Source organism: Protopterus annectens, chromosome 4.part0 (genome assembly GCF_019279795.1).
Source record: "Protopterus annectens isolate FY-2018-M chromosome 4.part0, PAN1.0, whole genome shotgun sequence".
NCBI lineage: Eukaryota > Metazoa > Chordata > Ceratodontiformes > Protopteridae > Protopterus > Protopterus annectens.
In genome coordinates, this window is record NC_056733.1 from 963,487,881 (window position 1) to 963,515,581 (window position 27,701).

A 27,701-nucleotide genomic window follows, 5' to 3' on the forward strand; every position below is an offset into this window, starting at 1 on the left:
AGGCCGAATTGCTAGCAGCTATGATATCCTGTTGTTTATACCCTCTAGCTCTAAATCTGTTAATAAGGTCTTGTTGAGATGTAGTGTAATGCTCCGTTGTGGAACAGATTATTTTTATAAGTAAGAAGTGGGACTTGGGAATGTTACGGATGGTGTGACTTGAATAAATGCTAGTGGCAAAAAGCAAGTTATTATACTGGGGATACTTGCGATACACCTGAGTTCTGAGTGTGTTATCAGAATTTCTAATAACTGTCACATCAAGAAAATTGATTTGATGGTAATCTGAATTTAATGTAAACTCTATTCCCCATTTATTATCATTCAAATACTGAATGAATTTCAATAAATATTGCCTATCAGCTCGCCACACCAACCAGCAATCATCCAAGTACCCCCTCCAAATATCCAGTTCATTCATATAAATATTGTGAGTAGGATCATGTATCAACTGTTCCTCAAGAAATGCCATGAACAGGTCCGCATAAATGGGTGCAAAAGATGCACCCATTGCAGTACCCTGAGTTTGCTAGAAACATTCGCCCAGGAAATAGAACACATTCTTACTGAGTACATGCTCCGGCATGCATATTAATAATATATTGAAACCAGCTGGATACAAATTGGCTCCATCCAACTAGTAATGTGAGGCCTGGAGCCCAGCCCAGTGGGGAATGTTAGTGTATAAAGCCTTTACGTCAAGGGTACATAGAAGCCAATCAGGCTGCAATTGGGTATCTGATAATATTTTAAGAAATTGTGTTGTATCCTGTATTCTAGCACAAATCAAATTCAGTAGGGGCTTCAGGTATTGGGTCAGAAATACAGAAAGAGGTTCAGTCAAAGAACCTCTACCAGAAACTATGGGTCTACCTGGGGGTTTTGTCAAGGATTTGTGCATTTTTAGTAATAAGTATAGTATCTGCTTCTGTGGATCTGAAACAGTCAACTGTAATCTCTCAGAATCCAAAATAATACCTTCATCGACAGCCTTATTTAGGAAATAATCAATTCCCCTTTTGAAATTGGGTGTGGGGTCAATAGGCATACACATGTAATGTCGAGGGTTGGACAACTGTCCATTTCCCTCCCCGAGATAATAATCCATATTCATGATGACCTGCGCCCCTCCCTTATCAGCTGGTAATATTACAATGTTTCTATTATCCTTTAATTCCTGTAAGGCCTGGCGTTCCCCAACCGTGAGGTTGTGACCAAGTGGAGTATATTGACCCAATCCAAAGTGAATATCTCTAAGCACCGCCTGTTGGAATATAGAAACGTGCTTATTCATAGGAGGCATATAGTCAGACTTTATAAATTTAAAGTCAGTCGATCTTTGAGAGGTATCTCTAGAGCCAAAAAACAATCTTAAATTTAGTCTCCGACAAAAATAAGGTACATCAGTAACCAAACTAGTTTCATCAACAAAAAAGCCCACAACATAATTTAAGCCTTTACTGAGAAGTTGTTTTTGCTCAGCGGTAATTTCAACATTAGAAATGTTAAGAATATTATAGTCAGCATCCCCTACTGGGACATTAGAGTCTGAAGCAGACCCTCCACTGTGTCTATTTTTATGTCTTCTCCCACCCCTCCTCCTGACAAGTCTAGCGGGTGGTCTGAGCTACGCTGTTTCTTTGGGTCAGGTGAGTCCTGTACATTAGCACACTCTGTGTCCGTAGCAAGCATCACACAAACCCACTTACAACTGCTTAAAAGTGCCTTAATCACTCTGTATGTCAGGGCCTTTGTTCTGTTCAGCAGAAAAATAAAGCACCTCCGTCAGTCTCAAACCCCAGACCTTGGACACACTTGACTGCATGAAGTACCACTAAGCCATAGTAGATATACAATAACTTGGTGCTGAAATAAATATATCATGCAAAACAATGAGTGAATGTAAAGGAAAAATAGGAAGGCCATAACACAAAGCTTGTTCTGTGGATCTTTACCAGCAATTGTTGTGGAATTGCATTACATGACTGTGATAAGAGAAGCAGCCATTCTAGCAGCAAATAATGTTATTGAGGCACTTTACAACCCCCACACAGTATCATAGCATGGCAAACACTAGCATATCTGATTAGGGCAGAGGCCATACTTCCTGATTGTGAAACATATTTTAGCTGTGTCCCTCTGAATCCCTCTGAAAAGTACTGATGTCAGTCAGAGAGGTGGTGTATTACACAATGAATAATCACAATAATAACAGTAGACACTGCTTGTACTTCATAAAAGGAGTACAAATCCACATGCACTGCTTCACTCAAGTCTACACTTACTGTCTCTATTAGTTGGAAGGTGTACCTCACATTTAACTACCTATCCCTGACTTGAAACAAATATGTATCCGAGTGTTTCATAGACCTGGCAGAGGCACAAACATACAGGCATATCAGCTCATCTGCTGTTACACACTCTGCAAACAGCTTTGTGCGGACTTCCACAAGCATACCCTTATAGGAGTACAACACAGAAATACCAAAGAATCTAGCCATGTACTGGTAGCAACTGACTGTAACAATGCCATTGTACCAGTGCTGAAAACACCTGTGGGTTGCACAGACAAAGAATAACAGGCTAACATCTGTCCGCCATCTGGATAGGTTTACAGTTGGGACCTATGCAGACAGACCACCTGCCTTGATAAACCAACAGGTACACACCAATCCATTAAGTCCAGTAAGATAACACTCACACAACAAGACATAATGTTCTCTGTATGTATGTATGTCTGTATGTCTGCATCGCCCCCTCCCCCATATATTAAATATATGTGTGTTTAGAGTCAACCAAGGATGTAGGTAGGCATACTCAGTAGTGGAATTGTCCAGTTTACCTGAGACTCCTGTGCTAATGTCAACAATAAAAAGTACACAAACCCTGCAGAAGTGAGTACATCAATATGCACAGTATAACAGTCCACAAACAGTTCATGTGTCAAAAGAATACTTCTCAATAACTACTTTTGTATGGCAGTCAATTACATAAGTAGAAATGAAACTACATACTCACATATATCTTGTGTAAGCATTTGTAGGGGTGACTTAAACGCTACACTGATAGCTCTGTACTGGAAGTGGCAACAGTCAGGTCTGTGTACAACATGTACATCACTGGCTACACCTCTAGCGTCAGATATAAGAAGTATACCAACCTTCTGACTGAAGCAACAATGTACACAGCAAACAAGCATGGGCCCCACTCTGGAAATCTGAAAGGGCTACGCCTACAAAACCTAGCATTTTATAGCATTGGGTTGCTATGACAGTGAGTACTGCAATTACCACACAGCAGGCTGTATGCATTTACCAAATGCTGTGCACCAATTGGTGCAGAGGTCATCACATGCACATGTGCTGATACCTATAAAAGCAGACTGTACTTGCTATCCCCACATGCAATCATTACATTGCACTTGATACAGCTACACAGAACTTGTGTCTGAGTTTTCCAGGAGTTATTACTCGATAAACCAAAAGTTTACTTGAGTAAGGATACTCTAGTGAATCATCCACCAAATAAATTAAGTAAAAAAAAAAAAACTTAATTAAAACAGAAAGGGAATTAAGTAGAAGCTAACTCTACTTAGGCTACACCAAAAAAAAATTGTCCAAAAAAAAAAACCAGACGGACCTGAAAGTGACAAACAGATATGTGACAGAAATGTGATCACCGGCAAGTAGTAGATGTTTATGAAGAGTACTGTAAATACTTTGAAACATGCATATGTGGCAGCAGTAGGTATGTATGCACTGATGCCATGCATGACAGCTGCCATGGACAAATTATTGTATGGCACACACATATGTAGAGATAGTTATGTGTCAGATATATTAGCATCTTAACATGTGCATAGAGCAAGGTACATACTGCAACTGTCTGTGAAGGGTGGACATATATATGTTGGTGAAGGTTGTTATGTGCATATTTTCATGTAGGTTGTAGTGTGTGGCAAACAAGACAGCATACAGTGCTGATATATGACATGTGGTGTTTAAATGCTGTGGGTATGATTTGCTAAGTTTATAGTCTTCCAGACAGGGAGTCCTGCTAAAGATACATGGGCTGAGAATACCCTCAATGCATTCTGCACAAGACTGTGCAAAATTGTTACATAACTGTATCTCTCTCAACCCTTGCATAATTGATATTCCCACCATGAAAGGTGGACTGTATATGTAAACACAGCACAACTGGTCAATGACCGATAACAATAGAAAAAGCAAGGAGTTCCCACCGAAACAATGAAGCCAATAACGGTTTATTGCTCAATAATCCACAAAAGTTGCACATAAATATCCATGAACAACTAAGCGCTTTCGCCAAGGTTAAAAAAACATAGGCATCTTCAGAGTTGTTCGTTTACAATGCATTCTCCCCTTTTGTATACCTTCAATTGCATTAATTAACCAATCATTCAATAAAAATTGACAATCATTAAAGACACAGTAAAATATTGACTTACACCAACCTAATATATATAAAAATACTTGTCAGTTATCAAATATGATAAGCCCCCCATATATAAACACAAGTAAAACACTTTGAAATATGCTTAAAACTTCAATTTTTCGCTGATACATATATTATATATTATTTTCACTAAACAATCATGTCTAATGATATATACAAAAATGTTTGTATATATATCAAATTGTACTTTCATTACCTATTGGTAAATGACATGTAAAAAAATATATAAATGAAAAATACACCTGTAGAATTAACACGTTTTCCCCTATCCTAAAATAACACAAAAATTCTTATTATGTTGAACTAACCAATTTTGTTCTGCTTTATTTTTAAAAAAGGCTTTATAGAAATAAACACGTTGAGCCCTGGTAAACTTGTTGCATTAGTCCGTGTTTGCCACAAAGACTCATGTGCCTCTAAAATGGACTCCCAATCTCCACCCCACTTGCTGTCAATGATTTTATCAATAACAAAAAATAAAAATTTACTAAAATTGACACACTGCCTAGAGTGCAAATACAAGGCATTATGTAGATCCTTGTTTTTAATAGCTCTTAGATGTTCACTAATCCTGTCCCTTAATCTACGGGTGGTCTTCCCTATGTAAAAACCAGGACAGGAAAGACAAGTGGCCACATAGACCACTCTCTTAGAGTTGCAATTACATTTTCCTGGACAATTCACCGAGACACCAAACCCACTGATGCAATTGCAACTCTAAGAGAGTGGTCTATGTGGCCACTTGTCTTTCTATATCTTGTCTAGCAACATGTATAGTGTAGTACAGCAGTATGCCACCTATATTGGTGAATGTGCACATATGTTACTTAGGGGTTTGCTATCAACAAGTAGTGTGGTGTACTGGTAGTACTGTAACTGTACTTTACAATCATTTCAATGGATGACAATTTTCTGTATGCATTAGCTTCATGTATACCTCCTGTGGCTAGGTGGTGCATTGTGTCACGTACAGTGTGCCATGTGCTGTTGTATAGTCTTATATACTGGTTTCACTTTGTTGCTGTGCAGAACATGGTTTAATATATAGAACATGCCAGGCACTGTCAGGCCGTTGTGGGCTGAGCACTGATCTGTGGTATTAAAAGTGTGCATCTACTGACAGCCAATAGGTTGCTATATATGGCATTACATTGATATCCGTACTTTAGAATGTTAAGTGTGCCACAAGACTTGCTCACAATAATTGTCTTATTTTCTTACAGGGACATGTTTCATCATCGCAACCCTGCCTATTCCATTCCCATGTCTCATCATCGCAACCCTGCCTATTCCCATGTCTCATCATCGCAACCCTGCCTATTCCCATGTCTCATCATCGCAACCCTGCCTATTCCCATGTCTCATCATCGCAACCCTGCCTATTCCCATGTCTCATCATCACAACCCTGCCTATTCCCATGTCTCATCATCGCAACCCTGCCTATTCCCATGTCTCATCATCGCAACCCTGCCTATTCCCATGTCTCATCATCGCAACCCTGCCTATTCCCATGTCTCATCATCGCAACCCTGCCTATTCCCATGTCTCATCATCGCAACCCTGCCTATTCCCATGTCTCATCATCGCAACCCTGCCTATTCCCATGTCTCATCATCGCAACCCTGCCTATTCCCCTGAAGAGGAGGAAGTAATCATCTCCACTCTAGTACAACATCACACCCTGCTGTTCTCCAGAACCAGCCAGGACCAGCATGAGCACACTGCACTGTGGCAGGATGTCCGTCGGGTTAATGACGTAGGCATGCATAACCGGACTTATGAGCAGGTACGCCATCACTGCAGTGATTTAATTAGACATGTCCGGCAGCATGCCTCTGATGTCCGCAGACAACAGCTTGCCACAGGCGGTGGTGCAGCATCACACTCACCCCTCACCAGAGTGGAAGAGCTGCACCTCAGCATGGTGGCTCCTGGCCAACCACTACAACAAACATGTGTCATCATGGAGGCCGGAGTCACCCAGCAAGTTGACTGCAAGCGTGCAGGTAATATGCCATATCTGTAGACTACTGTTAGCTCGATTGTTAGAACATGCATATGTCAGATGTGTATTGTGTATTTGGAAGACGTGGAGCCTGGTGTTGTGCAATACTGATAATATTGAACATAATCTGTATGCCTGTTACTGTCAACCATTGTACTGCTGTAAAATTGCAAAGTCACAGCAGCAATGCCACAGTTGTTGACACTGACAAACTGTCTCATATCCTTGTAGGTCCCTCTAGTGTGACAGCAGACCCATGCTGGTGAGTGTTCTACATTTCATATGGCAAATAACATGTGCATGTCATAGGTGGGTTTTAGGCAACTTGCACATGTACAACACCTACATATAATGCATGCTCTGCAAGTTTCCTGTGGGACTATGTACATCCCAGTAGCATGAGTGGCTGCCTCAAACACATGCTATACACAGAGCATCCCAAACCATTGTGGTACACTGTAGTGGACATTGTATAGGCAGAGTCAATACACATGCACACAACATACACCACCTTGTCATACGCAGTACATGTCAATATCATACATATGGCGTATGTAGACACCTGCTGTAAGGTCAGGCTCCAGTATCCCAAATGTCATCCACACAGCACACATACTATACCTGAGGGGTAAAGGCCTATCATGGGGCATTGCAAAACTCTTCAACAAACAAGACATTCATGTTAGGCAATGCTCCCTATTGAACACCTTACATACCCATGTAACAACTGCCTGTGAAATGGTTAATGTATCCACAGTGCAGCAGTTCAAGTACAGCAAGATAGTTGCCAGTGTGGCACACATTAGTGGCCTTGAATGACCACATGATGCTACCTGATGATGGCTCATGGTACTACACTACATCCAGTTACAGTAACTACAGTACAACACATAGCATTCATTGCTATACACCTGACAGTTGTGTGCATCCATCCATGGTATAAAAAAGAAGCTTGACAAACCAAACCAAATAGAGTACCACGGTCAAAGAGGCAAAGGATACCTGTGAGTGATGGTGCACAGGACATTGAAAAGCATGTAATACTTGCACAGCAATGTTGTGTCCATGTACACATTGTGTTCCTGGGTGAGGCCAATCATTGAACAACACACATGCATAAAACAGATGTATACTGTTATTAACAAGGACTCTCTACACTCGCACTGCATGCTGTTGAGCAACACACATCTTGCATGCTTTCACGTGTGATAGGACTCTTTGGCTTGTGAAACTGTACTCCACCATCCACCACTAATGGGTATGTTCTGTATTGCTGTTGGTGTGTGTGTGTGTGTGTGTGTGTGTGTGTGTGTGTGTGTGTGTGTGTGTGTGTGTGTGTGTGTGTGTGTGTGTGTGTGTGTGTGTGTGTGAGACTACTTTAGCGGGTAGTGTATTTGTGTTCATGTGTGCATGTGTGCATGTGTTCATGTGTGCATGTGTGCTAACATCATGTACAGATTGTAAAGTGTGTTTTCTGTCTCCCTCTCACAGGTGCTGAGGTTGTGTTGGTTGAGTGCATCAGGGAACCTGAAGACACTGCCACAAATAGTGGAGATGATGAAACATGTGCAGGCAGGTTTGACAGGGTCTGTCGTTGTTCCACCAATCGATGGTACACAGCTTTCCACACCATCTATGTGGACATTCATACTGCCAATACATCCCTCATCACCAATGGCCTTAGCTGAGGGACAGCATACAGTAGGCATTGACCAGGATAGTGTGGTATCTATGGCACATGCAACCCCTCACAGCAGCCATACCCAGAATCCTGGGAAGGTACCACATAGGCAGATGTCCAGGGGTTCTCGTGGGAGCACTACTGGGTGTAATGCCCCTGGCAGACGTGCCCCCACAGGTCTTACAACCTCAGGTATGTTCCGGGCTGTTATGCAGGTACAGGCACGTATGGAACGGTACACCAGACAGGGACTGAGGGCGCCGAGGGCCCATAACACCACTATCAATGACAGTATCCGTGACCTTGCGGGTGCAGTGTGTCACTACACCGAGGTCATTGATAGATGTTGGGGGGAGACATTGGATGTCCTCCGCAATGTAATGTCCATGTGCCAGGACAGTGCAGAACGGTTGAGATGTAGATGTGGACGTATGCCAGCAACATCATCAGCTGGCAGTCGTCGCGGATGACACACAAGTCACAGCCGCTCCCGTAGTGGCAGTACCAGGCCCAGCAATGTTGGAGCAGGGCTGTCAATAGACCATCATAGAAGACCACGTGCACGTGGCTCTGGCCAGTCCCAGCAGAGACATGGGTCCAGTCACCATGCCTCTGCCTCTGATGATAGTACCCAGTCTGGCTTAGTACCCGATACTGTCCATTGCACCCCTGCCAGGCACAGGTACTCTGTCCATGACCAGAGACAGTGATCTGTGCAGCCTGGCAGGTACAGTCTATGGCTGTCCTACAACCTCCCATATACAGCAGCCACATGGTGGAACTGTGTGCATGCAGACACACACACATAATCCAAACATCTAGGGCTAACACATACACACACACACATCACATCAGCATTGACCCATGCTGTACTGTTGTCCCCCCCCCACACACACACACACACACACACACACACATACATGTCGATTGGATGGGTCAATGTCGGGATCTGGCAAACAACACACCCTGTGCATATGATGAAACTGTGCCACCTCTTGTCATCTGTAACATTGATGCAGGAACAGGCTAACATGGTGCTGATGCACAGGGTGACTTTATAGCAGTGTAGCAATGTTAGCATGTTGTCAACAGTACAGTGTAATGATATCCCTGTAGGTATATCTGAGCAGGCATGATGCATTAAAGCTATGATAATCAATGCAGTATTGTTTACAACAGTGTTAATTCCAAACATGTATTGTCCGCCCATGTGCCACTTGGCTGATGTGTGTAGTTTTGGCAGCATGTGTTGGTGAGTGGACAGTACGTGTGTGATGTGTGCAGTACAGATTTTCAGGTGTAAATTTGTGAACATGGTGGAGGTGCACTGTCTGCATGTACGTGCATAGTGGACACATGGGAAGGGTGGCATGCCCTGTATTACAAAGTGTTAACACTTCATAGTTTCCATTGGTGGCCAGTATGCATTTTAATACACATATGATTTAACTTGGGTACACATGTGTGTATGACATGGTTTGACACTATGCTGTGGGTGATACTGTTACTATCTGTCATTGGTTTGCATTCTGGTAGTGTACACAACCTCAACAGCCTGACCATGACCAATCGTTAGATGATGTCTTGACAACTGACACACAGTTGTAGGGAACTCAGTAGCATTTGGATCCGTCTGGTACTGTACTATACCAGTAGCCAGTGGTATTGACCGCCACACATTCCTGGGACCACTCCTGTCTGGCATATAGCCCTCTTAGGTACAAGTAAACACACTAGGGATATGCCTGTCCACATCTGGAAATGCATACAGTGGCCTACAATGCATTCTCCGGATGAGACACTTATCCTCCACAAGGGTATCATACAGACAGATACCCATTGTCCAACACAAGCTCTAAAGCTGTAAGCCAAATATAACATGGTCATCCACATTTGTTAAACATAGCATCCCAACAGTACCACATAGGTAGTAGCCCCAAACATGTAGAATGGGTACCGATGTGTACATGCAACCAAGTGTTATGTCATCTGTCCTTTGGTATTCACATTTCCATAGGTATTCTGAAGTCCCTCGGTGTATCACATAACCAATAAGGGGTTTGTATGCATATCCACAAAGTTGTTGTACACCTATAATGAATGTCCATTATTGACAGACTTTGTTGTGTTTGAACATGTCTGAAATATACACAAGGCATGAACCCTCACTCACACTATTCTATAGAAACTGTCATGGGTGTGTGTGACACAGATGACCTAGGCCACAGATCACTACAGTGGCTGGCCTTGTCACAAACATACATATGTGACCAAAGGTCTGAGAAGCAGCAGCACAATCTGTCATAGGTGACAGATGTATTCATGTAGAAAGCAGGCTTCACACATATGAACTAATTGAGGTCACATGTACATATATGTATTTGCCACACAGATACCTGAAGTGTGCAATGCACATACTATTGTTATACTGATATGTCATACAGTAGTAAAAGCTAAACACACAACACATTGACCAACAGTATCACACACACACCCAGCAATTACAGGATTCAAACCTCTACCTAACTAGGTTATGATACTACAGAGATACACATTAACACAACACGCTACATCTCTTACTGGGAGTTTTCATTTACAATGCTATATTTGTAGGATGCTGACATCATCAGACTTGCCAAACAGGAATGTAACACTTTTAAGGTGTTTGCCTAGTCTCCAAAATGGGCACTACTCTCAGAGGAAATCACACAGAAACATATCCCCACACACACACTCAGCAATTGCAGGATTCAAACCCCTACCTAACTAGGTTATGATACTACAGAGATACGCATTAACACGATGCGCTATATGTTTTACTGGGAGCTGTCATCTCCACTGCTATATTGATAGAATGCTGACATCATCAGACTTGCCAAACAGGAATGTAACACTTTTAAGGTGTTTTCCTAGTCTCCAAAAAGGGCAATGTTCTCAGAGGAAATAACACAGAAACATATCCCCACACACACGCACTCAGTAATTGCAGGATTCAAACCCCTACTTAATTAGGTTATGATACTACAAAGATACACATTAACACAACGCGCTACATGCTTTACTGGGAGTTTTCATTTCCAATGCTATATTTGTAGGATGCTGACATCATCAGACTTGCCAAACAGGAATGTAACACTTTTAAGGTGTTTTCCCAGTTTCCAAAAAAGGACAATACTCTCAGAGGAAATCACACAGAAACACACCCCCGCACAACATCAGCAATTGTAGGATTCAAACCCCTACCTAACTAGGTTATGATACCACAGAGATACGCATCAACACGAAGCACTCTATGCTTTATTAGGAGTTCTCATTTCCACTGCTATATTTGTAGGATGCTGACATCATCAGACTTGCCAAACAGGAATGTAACACTTTTAAGGTGTTTTCCTGGTCTCCAAAAAGGGCAATACTCTCAGAGGAAATCGCACAGAAATATACACACACCCCCACACTCAGCAATTGCAGGATTCAAACCCCTACCTAACTATGTTATGATACTGAAGAGATACACATTAACACAATGCACTATGTGCTTTACTGGGAGTTTTTATTTACGCTGCTATATTTGTGGGATGCTGATATCATCAGACTAGACATGGTAATGTGTGTGCACTTAGATTTATGCAATCCCAGGACTGAGACATGGGGTCAGCAGGTGTTACCAGCTTGAACAGGACTCCCCAACTCTTACCTTGTGTGATCTATCTGTGGCCCAGTTGCCAATCCATCCGATGACAATACATATTTATGCACAGGTTATTGATTTTGTGGATACAACATGTGTCTGGTATGTTGGAAAAGGCATATTCAAAGTGTATGTGGGATGTGTCTAGCTCATTTCATTCATGTATGTCCTGGGTGGCTGCCGTGCAAACAGTCTAGCAGGTTTAGGAAACATGTTCTGCCCATGACCAGTCCAAAGTTGGTAGGGTTGTGTGTTTATAGGCTTCCAATAGCTCTGTTTATGACTTCAATCATGATGGACTCCATGGCCTTGCAGATCAGACTTCATAGGCTTATAAGACTATAGTTCCCAAGGTCTGTTGTGCACCAACACTTGTGGAGTGTGCCATATGTCGCAGTAACCCATTCAACAGTTTCATATCATGTAGAGAGGGTGAGGCTCAACAGACTGTTCATGTGCAGGGTCTGTTTGTTCTGCAGTTCACTTATGGCACATATAGGGAAACAATGTAATCCAATTGATGCCATGTTTTCAGCTTTGGAAGGAGCTGTTTACCCATTCTACATGTGATATCTCCTGGTATGATGATAGGGCCTTTTGTCAGTGGGAGGTGGGTATGTACGTATGGGCCTGTCTGACAGGATGTTGGCATTGTCAGTCATTTACAGTTGGCCCTGACTCAGGACATATATGAGTGTACATTGCTATTTATGACATAGCCGAGGGTAGTGTCATAGTTATGTATGGACTCCTTTGCAGATAATCTTTCCATGACCTGGATTGGATAGTGTTTGCAGTGCACATTGTTTATTGATGATACTGATTTCAGATTTATTTTTTCTTTGCTTTTCAACTTTCTATGACCAACCTAAGTATCTGTAGTACATATTTGATTATGACAGGGTTCCAATATATTATGTATGTGTCTGTTGTCATATCACTGTGTGCACAAGTCAGGATTGGTGAATTGTGAGAAGTTCCTGGGTTAACACATGCAACTGCCTGATATGTGTGGCCCACTGCTGTACTCACACATGGCCTAAGTGTGTGAGCATGCCCAGTTTGGCCTTTCAGTATGTTGTTGCCTGACATCTGCCTCATTTATTCAAGTGTGTGAGCATGCCCAGTGTGACCTTTCAGTATGTTGCTATGTGAAGTCCACTACATTTGTTGACGTGTGTGAACACGCCCAATATTAACATTTATACTATACGTGTGTTGTAAATCGAGTTGTAATTTTAATGCAGGGCTCACCTTTGTGTCATAACTCTACAGGGATTATGCTGTGCCTGCGGGGTTTCCAGGAGACACTTTGCATAGACCTATCAACATTTATTCCTACAGGTTGACCAGTGAAATACTGTCATGGTTTACTGGTTCAGTACTATGACTATAGTGCACAGTATCCTAGATTCGAGGACTGTCACTGCTTCACATTTTCATACTGGGCAGACCAGACTGCTTAAGGAACAGTAAAGCAAATATGACCATGTTTACCTGCTTTTGCCCAACTTTGACCAAACTTGCACAACATTGCTCAACGTTAACCAACATTGCTGAATGCTGCCCAATATTGCCCAACATTGCCCAAAGTTGTGCTACTTAGTGTGTACAATTTTGTTTACATATACTAAATAGTGGTAAAAGCTGTTTAGCACTGCATTATATTGCTTAACACATGGCAATCATGCCTCAGGTGGAGCTGCAGGGCTGCCTATGTCAGATGCACATAGTACACTCCCTATACATGTTTGAAAACAGGTAGTGTCAAGTTAGGCATCCCTTTTATTATATGTGTGAGTCAGAGAGAGGTATCATTTCCAGAGTTCCTACTGAGCCAGTGTATATGCTATGCATTGCCTCTTTGCCAAGGCCAAAGCATACTGGGCATGCCTCCTTCTGCCTACTGGGGCAGGCTCAGGTTGTTCCTCCTCCAAGTCACGCTCTGCCTGTGATGGCCTTGGCTATGGTGGGGGGCTGTTTGGCCCAGCCCTATGCTGGTCCTGCTGCAGCTGTTTTAGCAGAATCATATTATGTAGCATAGCACATACCATGACTATTTGGGTACATGTAGTTGGTGAGTACTGCAAGGCTCCACCAGATGTGTCCAGACACCGGAACCATGACTTGAGCAGCCCAAACACATGCTCGATTACATTTCATGTCTGTGCGTGTGCCTCATTATGGCATTCCTGTTCAGGTGTGTGTGCATTTCTGATGGGTGTCAACAGCCACGGCTCCAGTGCATATCCAGCATCCCTCACTAGGTGACCATCAGGGATGTCCCCATTGGCAAATGTCTGGTACAGCTGTGTCAGATGCCAGATATGGGAATCATGGTAGCTTCCAGGGTAGCCAGCACACACATTCATTATTATGCCCTGAGCATCACACACGACCTGGCAGTTGATGGAGGGGAAACCCTTGCGGTTATAGTAGACCCTACCCCGCTCACCAGCTGGTGCTTTGATGCATATGTGCATGCAGTCTATTGCACCCACTACCTCTGGGTATTCTGCTATTTGCTGGAAAAGCTGTATATTGCTGGCCAATACCTCACAGGAATTGGGGAAATATACATGATCACCGACATGTGCTGACATGGCATTCAGGAACTGGTGCAGTACCCTGGATGCTGATGCCTGTGAAATCTTCATCATATCACCAGTTGGTCACTGGAAGGTACCTGCTGCTAGTATTCTTAGGCCAACACATACCTTGGTTTCCACTGGGATAGGTTCCCCTCTGTTGGTTCTGTGTGTGAGGCATGGCCTGCACAGCTCAACAATCTGCTGCATGAGGTCTCTGTCCACTCTATAGCGCTCTACTATCTCCAGCTCATATAGCCCCTGGTAGGTTACCCTGGGCCTGTACACTCTTCTCCGTCTCCTCACTGTGGGTTGCTCAGCAGCATTCGCATTGTCACCACCCTCAGCATGTTGCATATGTCTCATTATAACAGCAATGGCAGCCCCTAACATTTCTTTGTCTCAGTAAAGCTTTTTCAGTTTTCACTTCTATTAGCTTACTGCAGTGTTGCAGTGTCTCTGAGAAAAACATAGTGGAAAGTTGTTTGCAGAGTTTTAAGTGCTGGGCTGGGCTAGTGTACTGCCTGTGTAATTGGCTGATTGTGATTGTTTTCACCTGCTAGCTCTGCTACTTCTCCTTGGTTAACTTCCTACTATTTGTTGTGCTTCCTTTTCCCTTTCTGTTTCCACAGGGGGCAGTGCCACACAAACAAGCACAAATACGCGCACACCAGCTCACACGCGCGCACACCTGCTTACACGGCTTAACACTTGCTGACTCCGGCTTAAACACACGCACACATGCACAAACGCACTTACACAGGTTTCAACAACCTTACACTTGCTTACTCTGGCTTAAACGAGTGCACACAGGCACACACACATGCACACAGTCTTACTCGGTTTTACAGGCGCACACACACGCGCATACATGGTGCAGGCACTTCTACAAGAAACTTTAGTGTTGTCCACGGCATACACCTTCTATTTTTTGCCTTTAGCTGGGGTACCTGTTGACATGCCTCTTCCAGTGATGGGTGAGTGACAGCAGACACATGCCCCTCTGCTCCAGTGAGCTTACATTGTTTCATACCCCCCCTCATGATGTCACCTGTCTTCTACTCTGATACTCCCCTTATCCTACACGTACAGTCCACGGACTTTGCTCATTTGCCATGTGAAACTGGGATTCACTATCCTTACCCTCATTTGCATAAGATTGCCTACTAATGCTTGGTTACATCTCTTAGATTGAGCTTCCCCCCTTAGCAACCTCTACTCAGGAGCCATGTTGTCTTCAGCCTGCCATTCACTTGCATGGCAGATGTATATTTATCATAAAATGCCTATTTTTGGCTTTTATTTTTTTGGGGGGGTTTACAGTGCAGCGCGTTTGAGTGACGCTGCGCTATGCTTAAACTTTGGAGATCGAGGTAAAAAAAAAATTATTATTTTTTTATTTTGCAACAGGTAGAATTGCCAATGGCAGTATATTTGGCCATTGGCATGCTTCAAACTTTGAAAAGCATAAAATAAACCAATAAAAACAAACGGAGCAAATGTCAGTAGAAAAACAATTATTATAAGCGCTTTCGGTAAACCAATGCTTCACCTTCTTCAGATACAAAATGTTAAATCAATTAAGAACATTTAAATACTCTTCAGTGTAGCAGTTATTAATTAACAATTAACAAGGCATCCAATTACTTAAGTTCAGCTGCTAAACAACCATAAAAATTAAAGGTACAATCCACATACATACATTATCCAAAACCTCAAATTCATTCTAAAAGAAAAACAGTGTAAGTGCATTTGATAAAAATGATGAATAAAAACGAAAAATAAATTATTTAAACCTTTCAGCGTCTTAATGATAATAATTTAAGTACACATTTAATTGATATTTGTTTGTTAAGACCAGGGGGTATATAGGCAGTTGTACTAATCTGCCAATCTAGCTCATCTGTTTCCAAAAGAAGTTGCCAAGGGCCACCTCTTGGGTCAGGGCGTCTGCAATGCAAGACTACAAATCTAAAACCGTGGTCTGAATACTCGAGTGTGTGTTTTGCCAAAGCGTTATTTGTATCTTTTTTACTTATGGCATAAACATGCTCGTAGACCCGCTGTTTTAATTTTCTTTCTGTCTTGCCTATATAAAAAGTGGTGCACCGATCACATATGGCAGCATAGATCACGCCTTTAGACTCACAATTGAATCTCCCCCTAATAAAATATCGTTTGTCATTGATCATGACCTCTTTAGTTACTTGAATGTTTTTACATTGAGCGCATGCCCCACACTTTGACATACCATTAGGACCTGACCTTTGCAATTTCCTTCTTTTTTGAAGTAAAGCTTTAAGGCTTAAATTCCTTCTATAGGTGATCTTTGGCTGCATACCCAATTTCCCACTCAGGGTTAAATCCTCATTAACTGCCCCCAGTTTTTGTTCAATATCTGCCTAATATAAGCGTAGTCCACTGAGAATGTACATAAAAAAGAAGAAGTCTGTAAGCTTTTGTCCTTAAGTAAGTCACCTCCAAGGTCTTGTTCAATATTTACTAATGTTTCTTTCAACAAGGTAGCTCCCAATAATGGATTAAAGTGACCCTCATGTCTTTTAAGGACCACTTCCTCTCTAACCTTAACAATTAAGTTCCTAGAATATCCTCTATTAACAAACATTTTTTCTAAGTTCTGACACTCTGCCAAAAAATCACAAAAATCTGTGACCATTCTTGCTGCTCTCACCATTTGCCCTTTTACTACGGCCTTCTTTTGATGGAAGGGGTGGCAGCTGTCATAATGCAATAAAGCATTAGAGTACGTAGGTTTTCTGTAAATTTTACTCTTGTACTTTAAGTTGGAATAATCTTTATATAACAGAATGTCCAAGAAGTTAATACTGCTCTCTTCAACTTGATATGTCAAATCCAAAAAATTGGTCAATTTTACAATGTCTGAAATAAATAGAGGAACTCCTTCTCTTGGACCTTTCCACATAAGGAACATGTCATCCTGGTATCTAGTGTACCAGGAGACATGTTCCCTAAATGTTGGATGTGTAAACAAGGTATTCTCCCATTGTGCCATGATGACATTGGCGAAGCTCCCTCCACACGGGGAGTCCATAGCTACCCCTGATGTTTGCAAGAAGACGTCCCCCCTCAAATGCTAAAAAATTGTAGATAGCACTAGTTCCAGTAATGTTTCTATGATATAAATAGTATTATCTGGGACTTTTCTTACAAACAAAAAATCTGTAATCCATTCTAAACCTAAATGGTGAGGTATGACAGTGTAAAGATCTTTCACGTCTATAGTGACAAAGCATGTATCAGCTTGATAGTCAAATTTATCTATATTGGACAGGAAGGCCCACGAATCTTTACAAATTTGAACTTACTTATCAATCAAGGGTTTCAATAAACTATCTACATATTTTGCACAAGCATAAGTTATAGACCCACGTCCATCAACAATAGGTCTAAAAGGTGGCATGGTTCCTCAACTGGATGCATCCTTTATTTGGAGCTGTCACAGCTCCGTTCTGCTATTTGCAGAATGGTACTCAGTTGACAACTGAGTACATTTCTGCACATAACACTACTCTTACTCGGACAGGTTAGGGTTTCCTGGATCGCAAATTTACCTCATTTGCATAACTTTCTGCAGCAAATTAGGTAATTTGCATATCCTAGCCCTGTCCGTGTAAGAGGAGTTTTAGGTGCTCTCTTGCATACCCCTGCTGGCTATTCCTGGATCGCTCGGCAGACATGTTGGCTGTATGGAGACTTACTCTACTCTTAGACTCCATGCAAGCCTTCATGAATCTGGCCCATTGTATTCCAGTATTAAGGACATTAAGGGACACATGAATTCCACTCTATTGGAATCATATAACCTTTCTCTAAGTAAAATCTCTTTCACTATCTCCACACCTTCTACATTAGGGGTTGATGTGAATAATGAGGCCACATCCATAGTAATTAAGAATAATGAATGCAAGTCTACATCTGTATTTTCTTTAAAAACACATGCAGGTCCTTTAAAAAATGTTCTGAATCTGTTAACACAGTAGGGTGTAAGTCCACTATAGGGTGGAGAAATTTCTCCACATATATGGAAATGGATTCCGTTACTGAACCTGCCCCCACTACAATAGGTCTAAATGGAGGCCTCATAGGGTTCTTGTGAATTTTAGGTGAACCATTAAATGATGAAACTACTGGTTTCACAACAGTAAAATAATTATATAATTCTTCGTCATATGACCATTTCGAAAGGGCACACTGAATACTCCCCTAAATTGCTGTTCCAAATCTCTGACTCTTTCAAGGCTCTCCTATCATAGCATTCTGTAGTATTTCTTTAATACAATCAACATAATAAGTCGTGTTCATGACAACTTTCAAGCCACCCTTATCAGCAGGTTTTATTATTATACTGTTGTGATTTTTGTAGTGCTGTCAGGGCTTGCCTTTCATTAAATGTCAAATTCTCCAAACCCTTCCTCCTTTTATTTCTCCCTAGTATAGCATATATCTCATCCTCACACAATTTAGTAAAGACCTCAAGAACAGGGTATGTCTGTGAAATGAACACACTAGGTTTCCTGCACACCATGTCATTAGAATATGCATTATCAGTAACATTATTAAAACTCAACAACTTCATTGCTATGTTCCTAACAAACATTCTCAAATCAAGCAAAACCTCAGTTAAATCAGCCCTTGTGGCTGGAATAAAAGATGAGCCCTTGTTAAGGACATTGAATTTAAATTCAGTCAGGTGTCTATCTGAGATGTTACATAACAAACTGAACTTCATGAGTCCATGTTTTCTTTATGGCTCCGACTCCTGGTTCCTGAAATGATTGTTTCTGTTTGTTCCTTGTTTGGTGCTCCCCTGCATCCCCTCCATTCCTCCCTTTCTTCTAGAATGGTAATGGGAGTTCTGTAAAAACCTGCCGAGATATAAAATCCACAAGTGAACCTTAGCAGTAAACTGCTCTGTAGAACACAAAATCCACAAGTGAACCTTGGCAATAAACTGCTCTGTAGAACACAAAATCCACACGTGAACCTTGGCAATAAACTGCTCTGTAGAACACAAAATCCACACGTGAACCTTGGCAATAAACTGCTCTGTAAAACACAAAATCCACAAGTGAACCTTGGCAGTAATCTGCTCTGTAGAACAAAGAATAAAAATATCAGGTTCGCTAGTTTTCACATTCAAATTATGTTCTCCAGAAACAAGTAAACAATTTGTAGCCAATTGTTAACCTCCAACCCCACTGCTGTACTCCCAGCCAAGGCATCTGACTCTGTCTCCCTCGCTGCTGTTATTACATTCACCTCGGACGCTCCTTCCTTCTGTTTCTGCACTTCCTCATTCATCGCCACCCTCATCTCCAATTGGATAGGTTTCCCAACACCATTATTCTCATTGGGTGATGTGTTCTCATTCATTACGGCCCTCCGGAGATTACTGGTCAGTCAAGTGAAAATGTGTTTATGTGAAAAATCATACAGGTTTCTTTGTATTTTCTTTCTTTTAACCATCATAAGATTATTCTTATATCCAGCCACCTTGTCCAAAATATCATTAATATAAGGGAGCACTTGTTCAACACTGGCAATGCTATAGATGTTATCATGCAACATACAGGTCGCCTCACATAAATCTTTCTCAGTCAGATGAAAATATTCCAATAACAACTGAATCTACGAAAAACTGGTGTTTAAATTGATTTGCTGCCATTTGACCAAGAGCTCATGGCACGATTTTCCATATGATGGCATTGTCAGCACTCTCATGCCTTTTGGAATAATTTTAAGCTTACAACAAGTTTCAAGGTGCAGGCATTGGCACTGAACCCTCTTTGATTGGAAAAGGGTGTGTTCTAAGTCACGTACATTTTCAGACAAAAGTCCCTTCGGTGTCTCCTCCATCTCCCCTTCTCTGCCTTCCAGCAAAAGCAAATGTAGGGAGAGTAATGGATTCATTTCAGCCCTTAAAAATGGCTAAGCATTCATTTCTCCAATGTCCATCTACATTACATGAAGGATGATAAGGCAATGCCACCTGCAATCTCAAGCTCTCAGCCATGCTCACCTCAGTTCGTAACAAAAAGAAATATAAAATCCACAAGTAAACCTTGGCAATAAACAAGAATAAAAAGTGAAAAGTCCAAACTCCATAGAGCGGAAACAGGCTGTAAAAATCAAGTCACCACGACATAAATTCCAGGAAAAGTTTAATTAGATAAGTGCTTTCACAAACAATGTTGCTTCATCAAATCATAACATCCTAAAGCATACTCCATATTTAAATCCCTCTCATGAACCCAAGGATCCAATAAAAACATAGCGCATTCTAACATCACTAGGCGACAAATCACATTCCCATTAACCATATTGTTCCCAAATTCTAAAAACTCAATACATGTTTAGAGTATACTATACTATACTATACATGAAAAAACACATATATTCATACAATCTCACTCTAATACTGCCTATGTGTTCTCCTTTGAGGTGAAAGTCACCAGAGTCCACACATACTGCTATAACTCCCAGGCATGGCCAACAGTAAGAAGTCATGAGGGGCTATTCTACGCAGTCCTAAACCCTGTTCCCTTGGTGGTGGTGTAGACACCCTATCATGGTGAGAGCTACCGATTCTTCCCTACTGGAATGGACACGCTCCACATATAACCTGCATCCTGGCTTGAGTAGCCATGCCCACATCCATCCCAACAATGAGGGCAGCCTCAACTTACCTTTCCCCCGGGCAGATGCACTGACAAAAATCCTCTCTCTTCTACACCCCTGCTGTTCCAGCACCCAAGAAGCTAAACGAACGAAGGTTATCTGAGGTACACTCAGTGCTCTATCTCTCTCTGCCCTACATAGTGGGATTTATTTATTTATTTTTTTTTTCATGCAGACTTCTATTTTTGTCTTATTCTTGATTAAATTACTACATACCCAAATACATGCTCTTGTTCACAGTTTTCACTTCTACAATATGTATTTCTGACTTCTCATGTATTTTTAATCATTTTATTTAGCAAATGTCTCATTTTGATATTCTGCCTGTTTAACATTCATTTTGTTGCAAAGTATTTGTCCTGCTTTACATCGGATCTATATATTCTTATTGAAGTGGGTCCTTCGACAGGGCAATGGACCAGCCTCCCCACCCCAGAGATACCAATATCCCCTTACTTGTACATCTCTACCCAGTTACCATAAAACACAGTCAAAACCTGTTATGTGCATATTATTTTGTTCATTTTTCTACTGATCACATAGATTTGGATTTACTTTAAAACTTAAAAATTTTGCAACAAAACATGTAAAGCCATTTGATAAAGAAAGCAAAGCAAAACACACACACACTGAAAACAGACTTTGCATGAGCAACAGTAAACATCTCTGCCCGTGAAATTCACATTTATTGAAAATGTATCTGGCAATCCAATGTAATACAAGATAAGTGCCAGGATTCATAGCCCAAATGGCATATAGTGAAGCACTAATTAGCAGTTATCCGAAGACTGCAGGAATCCAAAAGACAAATGTGTAAGGCATTTGCTTATAGCTTGGGACAGCCCACTGGGCACTAGTGTCTCATTTCAGGGAAATCGCAGGAGCACTATTTAGTGATATGACAGACTCACACACTAGGCAAATTAAAACTGAGGGAATCGAGCCCTGCACTACAGGAAGCACCTAATTAGTAGATCATAGCCTTACTCATCTGCACTAAGTGCCACACGAATTCTGCTGTAGTCCAGCACAGTGCATTTCAGACCAGTGTGCCTACAAAAAACATAATTAATTAAAAATGTATGTACACTTAAAATATTAACATTACACTTGTAGACTTCATGCTGTTTAGCTTACTCACAGGCAAATGATAAACATACTGTCATCAGTCATCTGAACAAGGAAACCACGGATCATATCCTAAGAACATGGTTCTTTCTGGAAAACAGGAGAACAGCCAAGCAGTAAGTCGATGATAGTGTGAAACAGGTTGTTGTTGTTATAATATTTAGGCACCTATCAAGGCTGCCTTCTGTTGTATCCGGCCCTGTTTGTTGTGGTGCAGTTGATACTAGTTTACCTTCTACAGGGGTGTGCAAACCCTTGTGAATAATAACCACCATGCCTTCTGCACACGGACACTGATCTGTTACAAGCTTTTCATCTGTTACATGTCTTACAGTTATGATCAATTGCTGTATATGTCTTTCCATGCCTGCAGTCTTGTATACTGTAGATTTTCTTAACAGTTTTATTTTCCAGTGGTTCAACTTACTCTTTTGATATTCCTAACTTCTTAAATAGTCAAGTAAAACTGTGAACATCCATGACGGACAATTCTTTAATTCTGTTCTTTACTAAGTAACAGTTCTGGATCATCGGTGTTTTGCTTTCTAAATTTTATTTCAGTTTTTTAATTAATATTTTTTTCTCTTTGTTGACCAAGTTAGCTCCACAAAGCCAGTGTCATCTTTTCAAGGGAGACCCAATGTGGTACACATACTGACCAGGGGAAATTTCACCAGGTCACTAAGGACCTCCTCGCCTAACTTTCTTTTCTGATAAGTGCTGTGGGATTTTTTCCATCACCTGACCTACCACCACCTCATGCATATAGGACCTCTTTATGCTGTACTACAAAGTCATTAATGGAAAAGTAATCCACGTAACTGGTGTGGGAACAGAACCCACAACCTTCTGGTCTTCCAGTAGCAAAGATGAATGCACTACTCATTGAGCAATTAACTCCGTAGTTTAAGTCAACGTTGTGTAAATAACCACTGAATAAAATAACACAACTCTTAATGAATAAGCACACTGTACTACCTGTCTAATATTTCATTATTCTTAATGTATCTTTCTAAACTCAAACACTTGAAAATACAACAGTGCTAAGGATTTTAAGTGCCTAATTTAATGACTTAAAAGATAATTCTCTGGTTCTACCTTGAATTTTAACTCACTCTGTAATTTATAGGACAACATGTCTGCCATTGTATGTTTACCTCAGAATGTGTCTCAAAACTAAGACTGCACTAATTAACTGTGATCCAAGTAATCCTTCTAGAAACAGCCATTAAATACATCAAACATAATAAGACACAAAATAAGTTGCAGTTTTACCTTGTGCTTAAACATGTACAATATAATTTACTACAGATACTCTTTACTAAACATCGTTAAAAAAACAAATCATTGTGCCTAAATACCTTTTTATTTTGTTTATTTTGCTTTTATTTCTTAATTTTGATTTTGTTTACCAGGTTTATTAGACAGGGTTTAATCAAAAAACCCTTTTCAGCAGAGTGCCAGGGGGGAAAAAGCTCTCAAACTTATTACAAACATTTTTAAACAGACATTAAGTAATATAAACAAACAGATAATAAAGTAATATACATTAACAATTACATATGCATTTGCTAATTAGATTATATTCATATGAAAACAGACAGATATTTCAGTATAAAAGATGTCTATACATTTGTACATATTGAACACTGAGCATCTAAAGAGGTGTATTAGTAGGTTTGTCAGATAGATAATAGATCATGTGATTAGTGCTTAGAGAAAGAAAAGAAGGGGAGGTGTGGGAAGGGAGTAGGTGAGGCAGAAAATGTTAATATTGTAGCTAAGAGGTGAAGACAATTATATATATATATATATATATATATATATATATATATATATATATATAGATGGTTATCATAAGGATTATATTAGAAGTATAGAGGTGGAACTTAGCTGCATCATAAAAGCATGCATATGGCTGGGAGACGCTAGTAAAACTCTTCAGGTACACAAACTAACCCCCTCCTACATATCATCACTCCGTATAACACCATTTGCCCTATTAATCTCTCTCTCTTGTCCTACCTATCTCAAACATCTCCCCAACCCATACCATCCCTCTCATACACATTCCACTGCCTCATACCATCAACCTCACTGCCCATCCTACTCATCCATCTTACACGGACTCTTTTCCTCTAACCCAATCTATCTATTCAAATCAAAACTGCTCCCCTCCCCACACCCCCAATACTCTTCTCTTACATGTCATACCAGAAAAGCACTAGTCTCACACAACCCAAGTTACCCATCCCCAACATACTACCTCACTGTACTCCTCCACCATATCTCTCTCACTTGCAGGCAACATCCACCCTAACCCTGGACCCATCTCTAACATTAATCTCACCAAACTCTCCACTCAACCCACAAAACCAAAGTCCATTCGCCTCACTACGCTTAATGCACAAAGCCTTAGAAACAAAATCCCTAACCTCCATGCCTGGCTCTCCCATAACCACTCCGACATAACCGCCATTTCTGAAACCTGGCTCAAATCCTCTATAAAAGATAACAAAATCCTACCATCAGGTTACCAAATCATTCGCAATGACAGAGCCCCCAAAAAGGAGGTGGAATAGTTATTATCTACCCGTCCTCCCATACCATAACTCCCTATACCTATAAACACTGAAATTATAATAGGTCTATTAAAAATAAACAACCACAAGTCTATATGTATCACTGCCCTCTATATTCCCCCCAGACGATAACATCAAAACACTTGAAGATATCCTATCCTGGTTTTCCTCCAACATAAAAAATGGAATGGAACCTATATCCTCAGTGATACCAACATCAACTGGACCACTATTAACTCGGAAGCCCCTTCCCACACAATAAATCTGTACAATTTCTCCCAACTAATCCATTCTCCACCCACACCAAATAAAGATGGTACCTCTGGAACCATCATTGACTGGATCCTAACAACTCATCCAAACCTTATCACCAAAGTTGGAATAATACCAGACCCGCTCAGCAATCACTTACTGGCCTTTGCAGACCGGCTCCCATCTCCTCTACAAAAACACCACCACTGCATCCAAACCTGCAACCTCTCCTCTTTCAACCCTCTAACTTTCTCAGAATGACTGGTCCCCTCTAAAAACCCTTCCTCTAGATGATGCCATATCCTATTTCAAGCACTCAATCCTAACCCTCCTCAACCAGCAAGCCCCCTCCCCTTGAACCAAACACATCAAAACCAATCCTTTTATCAAAATAACTAAACTAGCCACGCAACAAAGAGACAAAAAATGGAAACAACATCAAAAACAAAAAAAACAACTCCCTCCTGGAGCTTAAGCAATTTCAAAACTACACAAAAAAGCTAATAACTAAAGACCACAAAGCTCACTACTGAAAACTCCAATATTTGCACTCAATAAATCCCAAAAGATTCTGGGGCTCCATCTCATCCATTCTGCACCCTGGTAATAAAGAAAACCTCTGTCCAAATCCCAACCTCACCAACCTTGAAACAGCCACCCATCTTCATAGACTGTATAGCTAAACTACCCACCTCCTTCCCATCCCCCTCCTCCAGCCCCAGCCCCTCCTGCCCCAACCACCACCACAATCACCTACCTTTCTCCTTGCTCTTCTGCCTAACGCCCATTCCCACAAGCACTATAAAAAGACTTCTCCTCAAACTCAAACTCTGTAGCAATTCACCTGGCAATCTTCCATCAATCTTCCTCAAACAATCTGCAGACAGCATCGCCTATCCCATCTCTTTTCTTATATACAAGAATTTTACATCCCTTCTATCTGGCACCATGCTTAGATCATCCCCCTCCACAAAGGTGGCAAAAACACTGATACCACCAACTTCAGGCCTATTGCCATCCTTTCCCCTCTTTCTAAAATACTAGAGAAAACTATCGAAGCACAACTCATGACACACCTAACCTAAACAATCTCCTCTCCCTACCCAACATGGCTTCCACCCTGCCGACAGTACCATGACTGCCATTCTTTCCTTTCTTGAAATGATCAACCTCAAACACGACTCTAGCAAATCCGAATCTACACTATTCCTAGTTCTGTCAAAAGCCTTTGACACCATCTCCCACGATTACTCACCCTACAACTCTCTTCCACCATCATAGCCTGGTTTTCCAGCTACCTGTCCAACTGCAAACAAGCTGTCCAGTGGAAAACATCAATGTCCCCCTTCCTACCTACACCCATCAGTGTCCCACAAGGTTCCGTTTTTGATCCTCTACTCTTTAACATATTCATTAACAACTTCCACCACTCCATCCCAGAATCCTCTGTCATCCAATATGCAGATGACTCGACTATCATCTGCTTAGCCTTCTCCCCCTCTGAGCTCCGAGCAAAAATCAAATTAGCCTTCTCCAAAACAGAAACCTGGATGCAGTGCAACCATCTGTCTCTAAATGCAAATAAAACTAAACTAATGATTTTCTCCCCACCAAAAACTCCATTATTGACAAACCCTCATTCACCATACAGAGCCAGAACAGCACCCCCCTTGAAATTCTTCCCACAACCAAGCTTCTCTGCATCATCATTGATGAAGAACTAACATTTGATACCCACATCTACTCCTCAATCAAGAAAACCCACCAAAAATAGGTCTCCTCTACAGGTACAACCACTTCCTTATTCCCTCAACCTGACAAACCCTTCCATCCACCTTCCTGCTCCCCTCTGTTATGTATGGTGCCCCCCCCCCCATTCACCAATCTCCATCTTGGCCTACAATCCAAACTCAGATCTTGCTACCACAAAATCTGCAAATTTGCAACCAATCCAAAAAACTGATTCCCACCACTGCCACTTCCTCCACACCCTCAAATGGCTTGAACTACCCAACTACCTCAGTTACCTACAACTCACCATTGCCCACAAGCTCATCTTTAAACCTGTCAACTGCCCCTCTCTACATCCTTAAAACCCTATATACCGAATCACTCACTCAGATCCAAAAAACACAATCTCCTTCAGGTCCACAAACCATCATGCCTTCCTGGCCAACTACTACTGTCCTACTCCTTAGCTAAACAGTAGAACTCTCTCCCCTCCCAACTACATAACCTACCAAACCATACCAATTTCAAATCTCAGCTATTCTCTCATCTTTCTTCCAAATGAGAATGCCCATGTCACGCTCCAACATAAACCCCTCTCTAACCCCCTCTCTTTCTACCTTGCGATGTAAACATCACCAATTACCCTTTACTATTACTTCATCTCAACCAAAACCAATCTCTCCCCTACCAGGGACAGATCTTCTCTCTACTGTCTGATGTACTATACTTTCCAATACAGATGTACTGGTACTTTCTCCATGCACAATGTTCACCTAATCTACTCAGGGCTAGTAACTATATGTTTAAAGGTTAACTTACTAAGGGCATATGACTAAATGTTTATTT